At 40.4% G+C, this 16,886-nt stretch overlaps 1 pseudogene; it reads left to right on the top strand.

Annotated features, from left to right (window-relative positions):
* The first annotated feature begins 12,088 nt into the window (after window positions 1-12,088).
* On the top strand, window positions 12,089-12,417 carry LOC143401809 (large ribosomal subunit protein eL33 pseudogene; annotated as a pseudogene).
* The last annotated feature ends 4,469 nt before the right edge of the window (window positions 12,418-16,886 follow it).

Below are 16,886 nucleotides of genomic sequence, written 5' to 3'. Positions count from 1 at the left end.
ATCTGGTAAGGGCCTTTTAGCTTAGTTGTAAAATGCCAGAGAGCATGCTAGCTTAGATGTCTCCTCCTCTTCATATAAAACCACTTATGTGGGCCCCTCTCTCATGACTTCATCTAATCCTAATTACCTCCAAAGGCCCCACCTCCAAATACCACCAATATCTATTGATGCAGATTACAGTTCTAACGTAAGAATTGGGGGTGGGGAAGGCATTCAAACATAGCAGAAACCAAAGAACATTATTTCTAAACAAGAAAAGATCCTCTCCTGATAAAAAGAAGTCGTTCTCTACAAAATAGGAAAAACCCAATATAATCCTGAGCACACTCAGGTGTGTTTTGGAAGCTATTTAAAAACAGAGCTGTTGCTCAAGACAGAAGTCTAGTTACCACATCTGTCTGTAGAAGCTGCCTCATGCAAAAGAAGGAGCCTGTGTCTTGGCATGCTGTGACATCTTATGGGAGGGTCGTGAGTACCGCAGTAACAGCCTGTTCTAAGCTCAGGAACACATCTTCAGGAAAGGAAGATGCTCAGACGCTCTCCTCGCCAGGGGCTGCCTACAACAAAAACCAGTTGTCCAGGAGGCGATCTGTAAGAAACCAGGGTAAACCAGAAAATTTAAAAATGACACCCAGTGATTTAGGTGCCAACACTTTTACGTTTGTGGTCACATAGTCTCTGGTCTTCTCATTAGTGTGAGCCACCCAGTGAAATGCAAATGAAAAACAAGCAAAAATAAAAAATTCTCTAGAAAACTGGCTTTTCTTTGTCAGGTGCTAGGGTTATTTCTCTCCCATCTCATGGACACAAAAATAGCTATCTCCAAACTCAGACCACCCCACGGACCTGCCATAGTGGACAGCTTAGCTAGAGGCCATCATGGTCAACAGCGTTCTGAAATCAAGCACCTCCTGGGTTGTTGATGTTCCCGGAAATGGGTGAATTGCTCCATGATCTCCGTGTTGAACCCTCTCCTTTGCCTTCCCAGATGGTTGTATTCTTGGGAAAACTGTAAAAGACCATTGAGGAAAGTACAAGTGCCAAAGATGACTGGGAACATTTTGCTGGCCAAAAAAATAAAAGTCAAGAAAAAAGTGTTTTCCAGCCATGTTTAGCAATCTGAGTACATATTTTCTCTGGGGTGAGTGTGCGTGACTAACATGAGCCAGTTACAAGTGAGCAAGCATTGGGAGGAAAGTATAAACAAAGAGGATTTCAAGTAAGCTACAGTGTTGTGATTCTGAAATTAAACTTGCAGTTAAACACCATACAAGAAGCAAGCGTTTTTACCTGACACCCCTTTCAAGGCTAACGGAAGAAAACGTTTTCTTTAGTGGAACAAATGTCTACACCCCAAACAAAACCACTGAGCATATCTACTCTGATATGTTGATGGAGCTGGAAAATGAGGCTGGGGACCACATTACAGCTCAGGCAGGTAACTGCCCTGGGTCTCCAGTTAGGGAGAAGAGATCCAGGAGGAAGGCAAGCCAGAGAGGAGGAGAAGGACCAGTTACTCACTCCCAGAAGGACTGTCAGCCTTGACTGGAGGCCTCTCACCAAAGCTGCCAATTTATTTCCTTGAAGATATGTCTCTCCTTTATTTTGGGGCTCCAAGAATGAGGGAAGCTCTTAAGAAAGTTCTTTAATTTAAAAACAGTTTGATTGTATTTCTCTCTCTGAATGAGAAAGAATAAAAGGAACATAGGTAAAAGCAGGTGAAAGGTGTACATCACAGGAAGACCCACTTAGGAAAACAAATTTCAGCCAGTAAAATTTTTATAAAACAAACAAGATGAAAGAGAAAAAGAAGGGGAAAGGGAGAAGGAGAGGAGAAGGGAGAAGGGAGGAAGGAGGAATGAAGGGGGAGGTGGGAGAAAGAGTAAAGGAAAAAAGAAAAATTTAAAGACAATAAAACAAAGAAAGCCAGGCACGTTGGTGCACGTCTGTAATCCCAGCAGTTAAGCAGGCTGAGACAGGAGGATCACAAGTTCAAAATCAGCCTCAGCAACTTTAGCGAGAGCCTGTGTCTAAATAAAACTTTAAATTAAAAAAAAAAAAAAAGGCTGGAGAATGGCTCAGTGGTTAAGGGTTCCTGAGTTCAATCCCAGGTATTAAAAAAAAAAAAAAACTAATTCAATGTAAATATGCATACTTTAAATTTTGATCTACCCTATTAATTAAACATCAAAAAAATGTTCAGTGATTCTGCTGCTTCTTTTCTGTGCCAGGGATTGAATCCAGGGGTGCTTTACCACTGAGCCACTTCCCCAGTCTTTTATTGTTGTTGTTGTATTTTATTTAGAAACAGGGACTTTCTGAGTTGCATAGAGCCTCACTAAGTTACTGAGGCTGGCTTTGAACTCGTGAGACTCCTGCCTCAGCTTCCAGAGCTGCTGGAGTTACAGGCATGCACCACCACACCCGTCCCAGTGCTGACTTTTGATATTACCAATCTTTTATATTTGAAGTAGACTATCAGAAGAAGAAAAAAATGACTTTCCTTAATTTTCATTAACATTTCCCTGATAATTTGTAAAGCCAAACACGTTTATGCATATTCTCTGGTCACATGTATCTGGCTGCACTAGCAGCATCTTCTTGTGCTGGGAAGAATCCCTAAATGTGAATGACATTCTCAGCTTGGACAGCGGACTCGATATTTTGAGGTCAGGCTTTGCTGGCATCTTAGTGGAGAATAAGTTCGGTCCTCAGGGACAGACTGACTTTTGAAAAAATCTAGAGGGCCAACTTCTGTTATGAGGTTTTCTAAAGTTGGGGTCAGCCAAAGGCACAGAAAAGAAAAGAAGCAGAATCACAAAAGTCAGAAATCTTGTTCAGAGTCAGACAAGGTAGTTTTCTACATTTCGAGACTATGAGAATCTAACAAAATAACCTTGCTTGTCCCTAAAATTTGAAGATCCTTATTTAGGGGTCAGTCTTTGAGTCTTTGAAAGTCCATGGTTTAACTTCACTTAATCACAAGATTCTTGAGCCACAACTACTTGCTGATCATTGTCCTAGTTATTGTGAGTAAATACAGAGGCACGTAATTCAGCATGAGCTTTGGGTCAGACAGAAAAATCCAGAATCCCTAAGACTCCATGAAAAACGAGGATGAATGTGTGCAGCTAATGGGACCGTCAACTGAAGCAAGATGTCTACAGCACATTTGCCTGGGACAAAGACAGTGTTCTGTGGATATGAACTCCCTCTCCGGTTCCTCCCTTCTCTCTACCAATCACTTGTCATTATCAATCCCTGTTTACCTTACCATGCTCGTGACCTTGAACACTGCACTGGGGACTTTGGCTTCCCCTGGCAGTGGAGCAGGTTGGGGACTGGAAGGGGGTGAAGATGTGACAAACTGGATTTACTGCACCAGAACCAAGGTTTTTCGTCTACCTGCTCGTGCGCATATGCTGTGCTGGATTCTGTACAAGCGCATGCTATGCACTATTCAGATGCTTTTATATGAAGAGACTTGTGTCGGGTGTGAGTCGGTGTCAGATCCTGCTTTCTCTGTATGTGTGTGGTGGCGGGGTAGGAGGCACAGAAGTGAACTGTCATTGGGAATGGCAGGGCCCCCTGAGGCAGGTGAGACCAGGAGCTGGCTGAGACTGAAGCAGGAGCCGCAGGCAACACCAGGCTCCAAGTTCTAACTTTCCACTCAGGACTGGGATGGTTTTTTACTACAAAAATCAAACCTGACACCATTCTCCAATTTTTTCTTTTATCATCAGCATCTTATTTCCTCAAATATTTTCACTCTAGAGCCAAAGCACTTCAGAAAGTGCCCAAGCTCGGTATCACGCTCAGGATTATTTAAAGAATAGAACCCTTTGCCATCTCCACAAAAGCTGAAATAGCCCCTAGTGTGAGGATTTGCATGGGTTCTCACTGCTCTGCAAATCAGAGAGCGCCTTGTCGGGTGGCCCTATTTATTTTGGTAAATGTGTGGGTAGAGGAGGGAAAGGGGCTGTTTAAAATGCATTTGAAATTTCAGTTTAAAATGGTTGAACGCTCCAAGAAGGAACTTGGATTTTCCAGGAATAAATAAAGCAAACCTTATTGCAGATACATTTGAACTCTTCAGGGTCATGTTGCTGGCTATTTGAATAGAGGTTTCAGAATTTTTTCTTTCAAATGTATAATATAAACTTATTTCACTGAGGGCTAAGAACCTGTGGGCCTCCACAGCATATGTGCTGGGTTTTGACCACCATCAGGTGGGGTCCTGATTCCCCCTTCTAATCATCCAATATTGACCCTCTGTCCAACGGTGAGTTCCAGGACATAGAACTTACCCAGAGTATGCCTCTTACCTCAGTGATTTTCCTCACTCCATCTGGGCCCCTGATGCTTTTTCCTCAAACTTCTTCCAGGCCCCAGGTCTCTGCTGTGGACTCCCACTGCCTAAATTACTGTTAAAGCAAAAATGCTTCTGAATCCCTGAAGTACTTCCTCAATTTAGTATCACATAACTGAATCATATGAACCATCAAGGAAAAGTAGTAAACATGACTAGTGTGCAAGAATCACCCAGAAAACATTTTTTTTTTTAAAAAAAGGACAACTTTGAGAAGAAATTATCTCCACCAGACACAAAAACCTACAATCAACTTTTGTGTTCAAAATAGTCTGGTACTGACCACATGACGAAACAAGCAGACCAGTGGCATAAAATAAGAATTCCCAAAGGAGATCCAAGCACATACGGGAATTTAGTATATAACAAAAGGGTAATCTTAAATAGGTAGGGCAAAGATTGGAGAAAACTGAGTAGCCACTGGAAGAAGATTAGATCCGTACTTCACACCACACACAAGAAGAAACTCCAAATGGATCAGGACTCTGAACATAACTATTAAAAATATACAAGTACATGGAGAAAATATGGGTGAACTCCCCTTTAATTTTGGTATTAAGGTCTCAAAACCCAGGGGGAAAAAAAAACATTTAAAAATGGTGACTGTGCTACATAAAATGATAAAAAAAAAAAAAAAAAAACATAGCATACTCCTGTAATTCCAGCCACTCAGGAGGCTGAGGCAGGGTTGGGGATGCAGCTCAGTGGTAGGGAGTTCCTAGGTTCAATTCCCCAGTATCATCAAAAACAAAAACAAAACAAAAAGTTACAAAAATGTATTCATAACAGTAGTACCACATATAAAGTCAAAAGACAATTGACACACTAGGTAAAATATTTGTAACTTACACCACAGACATGGTGTTAATATCCTCAATATTTAACAAATTCTTAAAGAGAAGGGAATGACAGAAATCAGCAGAAAAACAGGAAAAAAAGGCATGTACCAACAGTTCATTTAAAAAGATATACATGGCATTCAAACATATAAGAAGATATTCAAATAACTCATAATTGAAGAAATGCAAGTTAAAGCCTATCAGATAAGCCCACATTTTAAAATATCTCAACACATTCTGTTGGCAAAGCTAGAAAAAGGCAGCTACTCTCCTGTATTGCTGGTAGGAATACAGATTGGCTCAATCATGTTAGAGGGAATTTGGCAATCACTAACAAAATATTCATGCACTTACCTTTCAATGGAGAAATCCCGTTTCTTGAAATCCACCCTAAAGATAAAACTCCAAAAACACAAAAATACAATAGTTTATTCATTGTAGTATTGGTTGGAAGCCACTTAAATGTTCATACTTAAGAGAGCTGGTGAATAAATTAGAGTGTATCCATTCAATGGAGAACTACGCAGCTGTTAAAAGCAATGTTAAAGGGTCTCTTTGAACCCATGTGATGTGTTCACTAGGCTACGTTAATGAAAAAAGTAAAATGTTAAAAAAATTAATAGCATGTTATCTTTTGCATAAGAAAAAAGGGGGAAATATATACACATATCTGCTTAATAGTACAAAAATAGAGAAAAGATAACCTAGGAACTGATGAGATTGGTTGCAAACCAAGAAGTAGATGGGAATGGGTTGAAAAGGGTGGGAAAATAAAAGCAGTGTAGACGGGTGGGGGAGTAGAGGAGTAACTCTTCTCTGAATACACCTTCTTACATGATTCTGACTTTTGACAACCATAGTAGTGAATCACTTATTTATTCAAGAAAGAGACATACATAAAACCAGCAAGGATGAAAAAGGAAAACCAAATAGAATATGTCTTGGTCTGGGTCCAATCAGGAGGCAAAAATCATGTGGTTTCATATAATTTCAGTAGAGAGGTTTAATATAAACTATTGTAGAAAGAGAACTAAAAGGTATACAGAGAACTTTAAAGTGTACACTAGGGCTGAAAGACAGGACCCACAGTATGAACAGGCTTAGAAGGGCCTCTCTCCAAAGATGAGATTCAGGCCTCATTTGAAGATAAGGAGCAATTTGGAGAGAGCAGGCAATTAATCGATAGCTGGCAAAAGAGCTGAAAAAAATCAATATAATAACAAATGAATAGCATATCCACCCAGAAGAAGCAACTAACCTTAAGTTTACTTTGAAAACACAGCCCAAAAGCACTTTTATTATATGTGCTAAGACAAAAGATAAAATGAACCTTACTTCTAGGGGAATGGGAAACCACTTTCTGTGAATTCCAATATTGAACAAATAAGTGAATATTAATTACTGTGACAAAAGAGATTCAGTTTTCTCATTGACAGAGAAAGGAGTTATAAAGTCTAGAATAAACATTGTGGGGTTGGACTGGAATTGCAGGCATCACTGTGAAGTGATATTAATGCGTATAAAATAAGTTCAGAAAGACAAATATATAAATAGACAAAGAAGTATTATTGTGGGGCAGGTCACTCAGAAAACATACCAACTCCTAGTTTTATCCAAATAGAAGAGTCTTTATTTAGCAGGAAGGCCGTCCACTGCTCTCTGCAGGACCCATAACTGTCTCTGCAAGGAACAGCCCCAAGCCTGAGCATTTTAGGATATTTAAAGGCAAAAACCGCATATGGGTTGACATAGCTGCAAGCAAGCAGGTACAGAAGCTGAATAGGGCATTTAGTGAGAGAATGCAATGGGTACCTTGGTATTTCCCACGGGACTATCCAGGTTGGCATAGCAGCAAGCAAGCAGAAGGGAAGGGGGTCAAAATGACCCTAGTTCAATACAAGTTAGAGAATGGTTACTAACGTCTAGACAATCAGTCTCTGACAAGGTACCATTACCCAAGAAAAAATGGAAACCAAAGAGAACAATTTTACATTGTATAAGAATTGCTATTTTGTGTTGCCAAGTATGTTATGCTAGGTAATTATTAATGGGTACAGAGAAACATTTCTTACAGGATATGAAGTCTCAAGGTATAATGGAGTCTGTTTGGTTATTGCCCTTATAGCCTGGCCCATAACAGTATGTGTGTATCCTCACATAGATTTCTAGCTCTCTTCATTGAGAGAGGCTGAAATCAATGTTACTCCAATAACATGAGTATAGTATCCAGATATTGGCTTCTAAATATCATTCTCCAACAAAAGAAAACAGATTCCTTGGATACCAGAGATAAGCAAGGAAAATGCAAGAGGAACTTGAAACATCTCCTGTTGTTAGAAAGTAAGGAAGTGGTGTTTTTTGTTTTGTTTTTGTTTTTGTTTTTAAGGATGGGGATACAGTCACCAACCTGAAGCAGTTCTCTTGACCAAATTTGTGACAATTTAGCAAACAAAATGGAAAATGACAGGAACAGACATAACCCAGAGAATATAAGAATCCATGAATCCGGGGCTGGGATTGTGGCTCAGAGGTAGAGCACTTGCCTAGCAGGGTGGGACCCGGGTTCAATTCTCAGTACCACATAAAAATAAAGGCATTGTGTTGTGTCCATCTACAAAAAAAGATATTCTCTCTCTCTCTATCAAAAAAAAAAAGAACATACTGATGTAAATAAAAAACCTGAACAGTAAGGAGGAAGAGAAAACTTTTCATTACAATAGAATTCCAATTAATGAATGTAGAAGTTAAGATGGCAGGGGAAATCACAATTTTCAAGTATATAGCAATAATTATTTTAGGAAAGAATCGTCAACAATCATCAATGAATGATAAAATTAGTGGACACAGTATTACGAGGAACAGGATATTTACACAGTCTCTTCTACAAAAACTCATTAATTACAAAGGCAAAATAGTTATTTATAGTGGAGAAATCTGGCAGAGATCACTATAAACACAGGATCAAAGTTAAAGTCAGCTGTGATTAGAAAAATCACACAGGTGCCTCTTAGTATGGTGCACTGAGGAGGTCAGAACATCACATCTATAGTACACAAAATGCACAACGCAAATTATGCAGAATAAATCAGACAACAGCAAATTCAGGAACATTCTGCAAAAATAACTGGCCAGTGTTTTTTTTTTTTTTTTTTTTTTTAAATGTATCATGAAAGACCAAGATAGGAAGAGAATTGTTCTAGTCTCAAGGGACTGGGATGAAACAGGTAAAGCTGATAAGGTGCAGAGTTAAGGGGGACTTTGCTCTTCGGGTCACACAAGTATAGGGATGGCCCTGACGAAGACCTGACAACTAAACGCAGCATGTCATCCTGGTTTACATCCTGGATGTGAGTGGGGAACTGGTGAAACTCAAGAAAGTTCTGTTGACTGTTGTATCAATGTGAAGTTCCTGATTTTGATCATCATGCTGTAGTGATGTAGAATGTTAACGTTGAGGGAATCTGTGTATACTGGAATTATCTGTACTGTTTGTACAACGTTTTTGTGGGCTTAAAACTAATTTAAAATGAAAAGCTTGAAAGTTTTAATTTAAAAAATATCAAGACAAACAGCAAGTAACTGTGCAAGTCCTTCTGGTTGGGAATCTGGTCACATATGGGACCATTTATTAAGCAAGAAAACAGTAATCCACAGAGAAGGCACCGCTTTGGAGCCATCCAGATGTGGGCTCAACTCTGGCCTTGGTGCTTACAAACTGCAATGCCAGGCTGGTTACCTAATCTCTCTGTTTCTTTCTCCAAATGGGTCCTCATAACCACATCAACTTTATATGGTTTAACACAATTGCCTATATTTGTGTCCATATTATGATTAGCTATACTCAATAGCTAATATTTGTCCAGAACTTATGATAAATTCAGCCAACAGGATTTGTAGTAGTTGTTATTGTGATTGGTTACAATGAGTTACATCAATGACTAGCTTACTCCTTGGAACAAATTACACAGGTATACTGAGGGGCCTCTTGAAGACCAGGGAGATACCCCATAGGTTGTGCTTTTAAGGTTTTGAGGTACTTCATTATAAGTAAATCCAATGTGTGAAATTCTAAACTTTTGAAACAGATAAATAGTGGGTGATTATTTTTTTTAAGACATGATTCATAGGCCTCTTTTGAAGCAAGTAAAATTTGGTTTACTTTTAATTTTGCAGTGACAGATCTGTCATAAAGCATTGCCTTAAGCAAACTGAGAAAGGGCCACCGCTGGGTGACTCAGGCATGGGGAGATTCTGGCTTAATAAGTCTTAACAATGTTGACTCTGTCAAAGGGGCAAGGAGAAGCCAAACCCTCTGGTTTGTCTATTCTAAGCAGATTCTGAACTACTTAAATGTGATGACATAGATCAAATATTTGAGGTTAAAGATTGCTTGTAGACTCACGCTTTCTCTTTTAATCCATTTTTGAGATAACTCCAGGATAAATAATGGGCAAGGACAGAAGAAGGGTGAGTACAGCTACACAGGATCCTGTTTCAGTGCTAAGTCAAACACTGAAATGTCTGGTGCTTCGGGTAATATGTTTATTTTATGAAAAGGATATAAGATCAAGGGACTTGTATAACAACTATTCCATTTATAAATTAGGGGTGCAAAGCATCACAAACAATATACACCACTCTGCTGCCTTCCAAATATTTCCAATAATCCTTTAAGTCTAGGAACAAAGGCTAAATTCCTGAATAAATTCCCTTATCTTCAAAATCTCCTCCAAAGTTTTGGAAACCCTAGCTTTTGGATATTAACTGAGAAGAGTTTCCATCCAGTCATTTGGAAAATCATCTCGAATTCATGCTAATTTTAACCTAAGCAGAGACACTTGTAATCCTGTACTGACCCCTTGTTGATTGCTTTGTGGTCTGACCACAGTGGACACTCCAAAGCACCTTCATCTTTGAGTCTTCATCCAACATTGCTCCCTTCACTGGCCAAGATCTTTACCCCAACTGCAAAGGTCTGGTATATCTAAAATAAAATAGTCGTGCTGATGTCCCAACATTCCCAATCCTATCCTTTAGTCTCTGTGCAAGCAGGGACCTTGCCCATCTTTAAGACTCATCCTTCAGTTGGATTCTCAAACTCATGTCCAGAATACGTCCTTTACTTTTCTGATTGTCTTTAAAAATACATAGGTGTCCCTCTTGCCTTCTCAGGATGTATATTTTGTCTGGTATATTTACTGTTTCCCTGCCTGGGTTAGTCTACCTTCATTTCCTACTAGGATCTTTAAATAACCTTCTTCTCTGTCTCCTCTGGTGAACATGTCTGCTTCAACCCTAACTCGAAGCCTTGCTCCTCATGGAAGGCCGTCTGAAGTCTGTTCTTCTTCATTGATCTCATTCATACTCACTCTTAAATGTCTATCCTGATCCCCTAAGGGTGCACCAGGGTTCCCCTCTTTGGAACTCTCAGCAAGCTAACTGCTGGCGGGATTCCCTGCATCTCACAGTTGCATCCTGCTGGACTCTGGGGAACATGTGGTCCCCAGTTCATGCAGCTCTTTCTTGCTACCCTTCCTTGACCAGGGAGTGAGTCTGTGTTCCCAGCTGTGCCAACTGGACTTTCCCTCCCAGCTCTGTGAATCAAGAATGGAGTGACCCAAGGAGGAAAAGGATAAAGATAGTCACGCTGGCTGCAGAGCCTGGTGGACCTCACTCTGTGTCCTGCTCCTACATCCTGCAGGTACAGGAGCTTGTCTTCCCTGGGCTTGGCTTTTCCACATTCCCTTCATTTCTGAAAACCACACATTCTTTCCTCTGAAATTGACCAGAGTAATGTCCAGCCCTTACATCCAAAAGCACTTAACCAGGACTCTTCTATGGCCTGTTATTAACGTTTAATTTGAGGAGTGGCTAATGAGATCTTGTGAGGTTGGATGTTTCTTTAGTCTTATAACTAAATCCCTTACATAAATGAAATCCATCCTAGTCAGGCTATAAATTTTCACTGACTCTACATATAGTACTGCTTCCATTAGAGTTTCAGCAACAAGTAGTTTTGAACAATTCAACTGTTTATTAATTTATGTAGTTTCTATAACTGCATGGTAACAAAATTCATGAAAATCTTCTATTGTAAAACAAAAGGACTAGAATAATTATCTGGGATTACTTTTGTATTCTATGTTATAGTGAGGATCATTCATTGATGCCATAAAGGTGCCATTATTGACCATGTACTTAGTATGTGAGGCATTGAAGTTGTATATAAGATTAAAAGGTCAGCCTTACTGGGTAAAAAAAAAAAAAAAAAAAAAAGTCAACCTCAGCAAAAACAAGGTGCTAAGAAACTCAGCACGACCCTGTCTCTAAATAAAATATAAAATAGGGCTGGCAATGTGGCTCAGTGGTCAAATGTCCCTGAGTTCAATGCCTGGTATCAGGCATTGAAAACAAACAAAAGATTAAAAAGATACACCACTTGGTTTATCCATATACCCCAGTCAGGCACCAGTTCATCCCAGAGACTCTTCCAGCCAGTGATTTATAGGAATTCTGGGAAAAGGAGAATGGAATGGAGATGTGGAACTGATGGTGCTGGGACCCTGACAGCTGAGGAAAGGGTACCTTGTCCTGCTAGAAATAGGACTTCTAAAAGAAAAATCTAACTGCCAAATGTGACGGTGCATGCCTAAAATCACAGGGACTCAAGAGGCTGAGGCAGGAGGATCAAAAGTTTGAGGCCAGCTTTAGCAATTTAGCAAGGCCCTCAGCAACTTAGCAAAACCCTGTCTCAAATAAAAAATTAAAAAGGTTAGTTAAGATCCTCTGGGTTCAATCCCCAGTACCGAGAGAGAGAGAGAGAGAGAGAGAGAGAGAGAGAGAGAGAGAGAAGAAAAGAAAAAAAGAAAAGAAAAATCTATCTGGAAGGCTGGGGTGCAAGGCCATTTTTGTTGGCTATTAGCAAGATCTTCAGGAGTAAAGGGCGTACACAGCTCTTCTAAAAATCTAAGGGTTTATGTCAGAGATGAAACTGAATTCCACTTGGGCAAGATATGTTCTTATGTGTAGAAAACAGAAAACAACACCGTGAGTCCTGGTGGCAAATCAGAGAAAACCACAGTAATCTGTGGAAAGGTAGCGCGTACCCATGGAAACAGTGGCATGGTTCCTGCCAAATTCAGAAGCAGCCTTTCTGTTAAGGCCATTGGGCACACAATCCGTGTGAGGCTGTACTGCTCAAGGATTTGAACTAAAAAATAAATAAAACTGGATTTGTGTTCTTATAAAAATATTTATCTATATGCTACTTGTTCTGGCTCTAGTACAACTTTCCTGAGTTATCTGGAGTTACTCTCCAGTTTAACTTGTGTCTTACATAATGATGGTACCTGGCTTTAATTTGGAACTTTTACTTCGGAAGCCTTCTCGTATATAGCACCTCACATGTTATTCCTGTGGTATACCTGGGGAGCTGCGGTTGGGTCATGTGATAGGATCAAAACCAGAGCTACCTCGAGAAGACAGGCGCTTCACTTTATGGTGATCTTTCTTGCTTCACTTTATGGTGATATTTCTTCCCTTCCTCTCCTCCATCATGAGAAACTTCTCCTTTGGGACTTAATTAAATACTGGAGTTATATTTTATTTCATTCCGGCCTTAAGTTTTCTGGTCATACAAGATAAAAGCAATCCTGAGCTTTCATGAGACGAATGTTCCAGAAGTACTGGTTAGCTACTGGTCCGTTCGGCTGATCAACGTTTATTTAGCACACGCCAAGTACAACACATTAGGTTACCTTGTGATGATAACACCAGTCAAGACATGCTCAGTCCCTGCGTCCCCCGAGTGCACAGTCCAGGAGAGAGCAGGTCCGAACCATGTGGAGTGGAGGAGCTTGGTGGAGGAGATTCAGCACATGCTCGGGTTTCCCAAGTGTTGATGTTCACATAGAAGTAGAATTGAGTTTCTTAGTCAGCCTGCATCGTTTGCATATTGGCTGGAATCCATCAGCTTTGTTCTCTCTCCTCATCCCAGAGGCAATGTACTTTCATCTTTATCTTTTCTCTCCAATTTCCCCCTTTCTCCTTCAAAGTCTCTCTCCCTAACTCCATATTTCAAAAGTGATGCCCAACACTCTTCTCATCCACAGTCCTGAGGGACACTCAGTGGTTCTTGAGCTCTACAAATATGTCCATTCCTGAGAACCAAGGGACTGTCTTTGTTCTACTGTTAATGGCCCAGGACAGGACCAGAGGGACATGGGCCAAAGGGTATACCATGAAATGTGTCTGAATGTGCCCCCACTTTATGCTCTTTTGCTTCTGGGGTCAGTAGAAAAATATAAAGCTTTTTAACTTTCTTCAAAACATGTGCCATGAAACTGATTTATCAAAAAGAATAACAATAGGGGCCAGCACAGTAGTGCATGCCTAGAATCCCAATGACTCAGGAGGCTGAGACAGGAGGATCACAAGTTCAAGGCCAGCCTCATCAACTTAGTAAAACCCTGTCTCAAAATAAAAAGAGCTAAGGATGTAGCTTAGTGGTAGAGCACTCTTGGGTTTAATCCCCAGCACCCCCCCCACCCCCCCCCCGCCACACACACACACAGACTAGTCTGTCAGTCAGCTTTTGGTCACTAAGACCAAATTACCTGACATAAGCAATTTAAAGGAGGAAAAGTTTTTTTTGGTTCATGGTTTCAGAGATTTCACTCCGTGACTGGCTTAAGACAGAAACATCGTGAAAGAAGAGAGTGGCAGAGGAAAGCTGCTCAATGCATGGCAGCCAGGAAGGAGAGGGGGAGTGGGGAGGGAGAGGAGCAAGATGTAATCCCCAAGGGCATGTCTCCAGTGACCTGCTTCCTCCAACTCTCAGTGGTCCACTCTGCCACCCACTGATGAGGTCAGAGCCCTCATGATCCAGTCACTTCCCCAAAGCCCCACCTCTGAGCATCACTGCAATGGGGAGGAAGACTTCAATGCATGCGTCTTGGTGGGGGTGGATACTTCATATCTAAACCATAACAATAGCAAGCAGTCATCAAGTAAAACTAGACATGTGTTGAAAGGGCATTTGACACAAAGACTGCATTTTCTTTTCTTTTCTTTTCTTTCTTTCTGTCTTTCTTTCTTATTTATTTCTTTTTGTGGTACTGGGGATTTAACCCAGGGGTATTCTCCCACTGGGTTATACCCCGTTTTGCTTTTATTTTGAGACATTAAATTGCCCAGTCTGGCCTTGAACTTGTGATCCTCCTGCCTCAGCTTCCTGAGTTGCTGGAATTTACAAATATGTGCCACCACATCTGGCAAGACAAGATTTTTCTAGCAGTTTAGAGCACACACTTGTCCATTTGTAAAATGTACAGCTTTCTAGACAGCCTGAAAGATGTTACTGTGGTTTTCTTAGAGAGCGATTTGTACAAGGCATTATTTTAAATCATAATTACTGCCAAAAGAGGCAGATTGGGGCACGGCAGGATAATTGGAGGGTGGGGGAGTGAAGAGTATTACAAGATTTTATACGTACTAAATTTCTAATCTCTGGCAAGTGATAGAGATCTGAAAGAATACAAAATGTAGATTAAGCCTGGAAGTAATTTAAAAGTCTGGATATTCAATCATAATACCTAGCATTATTTCAGAGAATTTGCTAATATTAATTACTCCTGGCAGCATTCACATTACCTAATGTCAACAGCTGAATTTTGTCTTCTCTGGTGAAGATGAACAAAAAGGGAGTTAAAGGATTGTTCAGATCTGGAAAGGAGTTGGAGGCAGAGCTTGTTTCTAAATCTTGCCTTTTCTACCCATCATTAAGAACTCCAGCTTGGAGGAAAGACAAGTGCAGGTTCAAATTCCAGCTTGGTCACTTCATATTTATGTGACCCTAGGCCACTTGACTATGTGAACCTCAGTTTCTCTACCTGTAAACTGAGAACGTGTCATAGATTACCATTCCCTGTATCCATTCCTTTTGCTGGGCTATTTTCCAGTAGTTTCCCAAGGGCGGGAGTGCATTAAGGTGCTCCCCCACATTTTTAGTCTTCGACATGTGACTTTCTTTGGCCAATAAGCTATTAACAGACATGTTGCAAGCAAAAAGATTAAATGGATTTAATTAGGCTTATTCAGAGTTGTGATCAGAGCTCTGCAATTGTCCCCAGAACATAACCAGACCTGCTGGTGGAGAATGAGAGACATGTGGAGCTGATTTGCTCCATTCAGGCCAACCACAGCCAGGCTCCATCAGCCTCCAGTGAGCACAACTCTCCATGGCCAGTCAAGATCAGCAGATCCATTTAGCTGTTGTGCCAGATGACGAAGCAGTAAGTAGTTATTTCTGTATGTCACTGAGGTTTCATTAAACTTTTTCTTAGGCAATAGGGCTGTGACAATAGATTATTGATAAGTGATGGCTGTTTTGCATCACTGGGACCAAAAGACCTGACAAGAACATTTTAGAGGAAAAAAAGCTTATTTTGACTCAGAGTTTCAGATATTCAGTCCATGGTCTGAGCACTGGATGTGAGATGAGGCAGGATATCACGACAGAAGAGCACAGTGGAGGAAAACACCTCAGGACATGGCAACCAGGAAGGAGAAAGAGCACCACTCACCCAGGACAAAATAGAGACCCCTAAGGAGCCCTCCCTGTGACTTACCTCCTCTAAGCACACCCTACCTGCCTTCGATTACCACTTTATTAATCACACCAGAGGAGTAATCCACTGACTGGGTTACACCCTCTTATCTAATCATTTCACCTCTGAAAGTTCTTGCCCTGTATCACACATGAGCTTTTGGGGGACACCCCATATATATACCATAACAATGGTAATACCTGTCATACATGTATCAATTTAGGTGGGAAAATACATGGCAATCATTTCACCCAGTCCCTAATAACAATAACAACAATGCTAACATGTGTTGTTCTTTAAGAGAAACAATTTCAGAAGAGGCAAAAGTATTGGAAATTCATCTGTGAATCCTGAACAACACATTTCATTGACAAGTTTTGTAGAACCAGGCAATTTTAGTTTTTGTAAAGGTCCAAAATGATGATCCAATTGCATTTTTTAAGCTTCTAAATATCCTTGCAAGTTAAGCAGTTCTTCTTTTCCTAGAATATTTATTTTGCTAAAATTTTAAAAAGCAAAACCAACACACACACACACACACACACACACACACACAAGTAAAGAGATTCAAATTCACAGTCTACTGAGAGAAGCCAAAGGCTAGCCTCATGAATAAACTTAAGCTGTGGGTTCTACTGCTGTGAAGGGGCTGGGCAGGGAACAACGTTCATTACCAGCCTCTGTTCTTTTCCTATTTGTAAATCTTGGAGTCATCTAATATAATGGGTAAGAAATGGGAGACCTAAAGTTTAAATTCTGGTTCTGCCCCTCTGTGATCTTGTGCAAGTTAAACTTTATAAACCTCTATTACCTCATTCCTTAAGTGGGGATAAGAACAGTAACCTCCTAAGGCTGTTCAGGGATCATATAAAATTACAGCTGCAAAGCTCCTTAGAGCTGTGCCTGACACACAATAAACAGTCAATAAATATTAGCTATTCCTACTTATTCTAACAGAGAGTCTGCGTTCTCTCCGCTTCATTTCTATTTTAGCTAGATTCTGGGGACCACATGGATATCTGCGTTAGCTAAGCCTAAGATGCCTTGCTTCCAAACAGGTTAGAGCACTGA

Source organism: Callospermophilus lateralis, chromosome 6 (assembly GCF_048772815.1).
Source record: "Callospermophilus lateralis isolate mCalLat2 chromosome 6, mCalLat2.hap1, whole genome shotgun sequence".
Lineage (NCBI taxonomy): Eukaryota > Metazoa > Chordata > Mammalia > Rodentia > Sciuridae > Callospermophilus > Callospermophilus lateralis.
This window is presented reverse-complemented; position numbering and strand designations above follow the sequence as displayed.